Below are 4,391 nucleotides of genomic sequence, written 5' to 3'. Positions count from 1 at the left end.
AATGAGTTATTTAGGTGCAGGTAAGCACAGCATGAAATTATTCGTTTAACCTTTGTAGTAGCACATTCGCACTGCAACAAAGACACGTTCATATTGTCATAAAATGACTTCATGAACACTGTTCTTCATTTGTCATAGGTGTGCGTTATTGAACTTCTTGGTATTCTCAGTATTAAAGCAACAAAGACTTCAACCAAAGAAGGCCCAGTGACCTGTAGGCTTTTGATAATTGAAAAGATTCACATTGAACAAGCACTTTGCCTTAAGCAGTATTAGGCACTACTTCCTGCATTATATACGTCATGAGAGCATACTCAGAGTCACCTTAATATGTCACTGCACGCACTTAACTTCTGCCTAACGGATCATATAATGTATCTCAGGGATCCCAATTTGAGGTAGCAAGTGTATTGGTTTAAAGACTAGTAGTGCTACCTGTGTGTCCTGTATATATGCCATTTAAACTTCTCTGAGACTGGATTGTTGAAATACGTTTTCTTCACGACGTACCACGCTTGTGCACAGTGTCATGCGTATGAAAACTTTATATGTTTTTGGTAAGAGCTTCACTCCTCCCATCTATTGTACAAAGAGTCTTAGTGCCCAGATCTGTTTACGTAGTTCAGCCATAGAGGTAGTATTGATGTACTTACATCGTGCAAGAGAAAGCTATCACCAAAGTGACAATCTTGCACTTCTGAATTCTTACTACTGTAATACTTTTATCATTAGGTTATGTGGTCTGAACAAGTGACTCATATTCACATGTTGTATGTGCGAGCAAGTGTGGACGTTGTTTCAAATCACAGGTGATCAATAACCACCTATGCATCGTCATACAGAAGCTCCCTGTTGAAGAGCCCAAACCACATGTCGAGGTGCTTGGTTATACTTTTCATGCAAGTTATCAAGTGGCCAATTTTTAAGTACAGACGAATGAAGCATATTTGCCTGTGCTCTACTTTTCTAATACACAATGAGTCTTGACACATATGTTAATACCTCTTTCAACAACAAGGGTAGATGAAATGAAGCGGAACAAAAAAAAAGAGGAAAAAGATGAAAGAAAGGCAGGGAGGTTAACCAGGCTGAACTGATTTGTTGCCCAACAGTGGAAGGGGGGGGGGGGGTCACTGGTCAGAAAAAGAGCCCAACTGATGTGCATGGACACATAACAGTGTCCATCATTGATGCACGGATACTCACGTACAGAACTGGGTTGTTTTGAGAAATTGCAATAGCATTGTTTCGGCCCGAAGTGCAGATTATGCTTGCAATGGCATGTTATATGATAAAATTTAAGCGCCTGTTTTAATAAGTTTGGAGACGCAACAAGGGCTTTAGAATTTAGATCATGGCTGCGTGGAGACCCATAGGTCGGCAAACTCACTCATGAGTCGACTCACTCAGATCAGATCGAGACGCGAGCTGAGTCCGAGTGAGTCCGAGTGGGTAATGTCTTTGTGAGTCTGAGTCCGAGTGAGTCCGGTTGACGAAAATTATAGTGAGTCTGAGTCCGAGTGAGTCCGGTCGAGGAAAATTTTTGTGAGTCTGAGTCCGAGTGAGCCCTAAGCGCAAGCTATATTTCATGAAGTGAGTCTGAGTGAGCTCCAGATTTTTTGCCGACCTATGGTCCTATCACCTCAACTTCAGCATTACTATCAACTTTATGTTGGCTCACGTTTATACTACGTCTACTCACACATACTTGCACGCGGCTACCGTTGATACGTCGGCTTGATATCTATAGATCAGAGGCGGTGAGTTGTGCAGGGAGGGAGAGGAGGTGCCTTGACCCTCCCCCCGCAGATTATTTCACGGGAAGGTATTGATAAAAATATCTCGTGTGAGTCATCTCTTTTAATAAAAATGTCCTTACTAAATTGCAAACTGATAACTCGTACTTCAAGGTGCGAGATGAAAATGTTGCAAAGTAGAGCACCGATTTTGCGAGATATCCTTGTTAAAGAGCTTTGACACTACGGTAGAAAAAGCTAATTATAGGCGAACGGAATCATGAGTCCGAACTCACTCAGACTCACTCAGACTCAGATCGAGCCATGAGTCTGAGTCTGCGTGAGTTTCGAGGGAATTATAATTCGGTGAGTCTGAGTCCGAGTGAGTCCGGTTGAGAAAATTATAGTGAGTCTGAGTCCGAGTGAGTCCAGTTGAGGAAAGTTTGGTGAGTCTGAGTCCGAGTGAACCTAAGGGCAAGATACATTTCGTGAGTGAGTCTGAGTGAGTTCCACATTTTTTGCTGACCTATGGTGGAGACACATGCGCAACACAGAGAGTGCAATAAAGTGAGGATGCTCGAGGTTCACCTTAAAGAGTGGAGCGCGATAGAATAATCGCGGGGCCCCGAGTGCATCATCTTCCTCACTTGCTAGCGAGGTACACTTTCTATCACTTTACTTTGTACCCCTAGTTTTTTGTTTAGCTCGGTCCCTTTTTGCGGTCCTTGTTTTGCAATATCGTCAAGTGGATAATGCCAAAAAAGAGGAAAAATTAACCGGCGTGCAAGCAAACACAGTGCCACACACATATTCTAACCTAATGTTTTTTGTTTATTTTTAAGTTTCAGCTCCCAAATGTAAATAAAAAGAATAGGACTCGAACCCACGCAAACAAGTCGTGATCTCTACGCGTGAGCCTGCTACTCCAGCCTGCTACGCCACCCGCCACACTGGTCATGACATCTTCCTAATTTATAGATGAAAGTGCTTACGCGCTATCTGAGAGTGCATAGTAGGTACAATATGAGATCATACTTATTAGCATATATTTGGGACCGTATCTACGCCTCACCACTTTTCTCGTATCTTTTCACTATAGGTTGCCGATCGCTCGCGTATGAAACACGGATGCTTACACACAAGCAATGTAATTTACACAAGCAGTTGAAGCTTGTTCCCCGAGGCTCTCTTGCGAATTAATAGTCGGCCATTGCGCGAAACGGAGTGATACGTCGGTTAACCCGTGCGTCTAGCTGTGTTCCCCTCCGTGGCTGTTTCGCTCGATCACGAATTCAAGCGCGGGAAATGAATGAAGCACACGGCAGTGCCGCGCGTAGCGGCGACATCAGTGATCACGCCGGCTTGCTTCTAGAGCACTGCACGGGCCCGGGCCTGCCCGAAAGCCCGGGCCCGGCCCGGCCCGCGGGCCGGGCCGGGTAAGGGGTTGTTGGATCGGGCCGGGCCGGCTCGGGCCCATGATCTTCGGGCTCGGGTCGGGCCTGAGCCCAGGCCCGTATTAGGCCCGGGTCACATACGTATATGTATAATTGCGTGTGTACGTTGTGTGGCTTTGTTTTTTTGTTGTTTTGTGGTGTTTAATTCCCGAAGCAACCCAGGCTACATGAGACGCCGTCGTTGAGGGCTCCGGGTAATTAAACAATCTGAGTGCATTGGCGTGCACAGAAATTGCACAGTACAAGACGTCTACAATTTTGCTCCATCGGTAGCTACCAGATTCAAGAAACGCCTATATAAGTTTCCGCCATTATAGTGAGTGAAAGACGTTCTGGGTACCGGTAGGAAGCAAACGGTAACTGCCTAGATTAGTGTATATAATATTGCGCGTTCGCATCTAGGGAACATTTCGAGTATGCGCTACGCTCGCATGCCCGTAGACTGGCCAACGCGACTTGTGAGTCATTAATATCTCAGGAGCTGTTTTTCGTGCATTTTGAGTGCAATATGCGGAGCGACTTTATCACAGGGCGAACGCCGTTGTGATTTTGCCATTACTAGTGGTGAGGCGCCAGACCATAGAGACACCAATTTCCCCGAGTGTGACTCAAATGGAGTGATCAGGTAGAGAAGCAATCCGGGAGTCTGGGAATAACCAACACGCAGACTGATTAGTTTATTTAAAGCACCTTTATTCAACACACCGTTACTGTACACACGTCTGACACAGAGGACGGTGGCTCGCTCGTTAACGGGTGTGCTTGCTTTGAAGATCTATGGCCCTGCGGTGGCGGTGACTCGGGAAGAAGAAACTACGTTTTCGTGCTCACAAAAACAACAAAGAACCTTGTTGTTTTGAGCACGAAAACGTAATGTAGATTGGGTGCAGTTGCCTGCCGAGGAGTCAACACGACAGCTTTAATTATGTAACGCTGCCCAGCCTGGTGTAATAATCCCAGACAGAAGCAGCTAGAGCACGTTTGTTTTTTTTCATTGCATTGTGCAATAGATGAAGTTTGCAGGAGACTTTCTACTTTTACTCAACAGCCCTAGCTCGTATGCGTTGATGTAGACTCAACCTAAAAATGTCTGCCGTGCTTTTTTTCCCCACTATGCAGGTATTATATTTTGTAGTTGTTCTTTGAAATGCAAAAATGAGATGGCGTGGGTTAGCACTGCTGCGTACATGGTAAAGAGCCA

The sequence above is a fragment of the Rhipicephalus sanguineus genome, chromosome 3 (genome assembly GCF_013339695.2).
Source record: "Rhipicephalus sanguineus isolate Rsan-2018 chromosome 3, BIME_Rsan_1.4, whole genome shotgun sequence".
Classification (NCBI taxonomy): domain Eukaryota; kingdom Metazoa; phylum Arthropoda; class Arachnida; order Ixodida; family Ixodidae; genus Rhipicephalus; species Rhipicephalus sanguineus.
The sequence above is the reverse complement of the archived record's forward strand: the minus strand, read 5'-3'. Positions refer to the sequence as shown.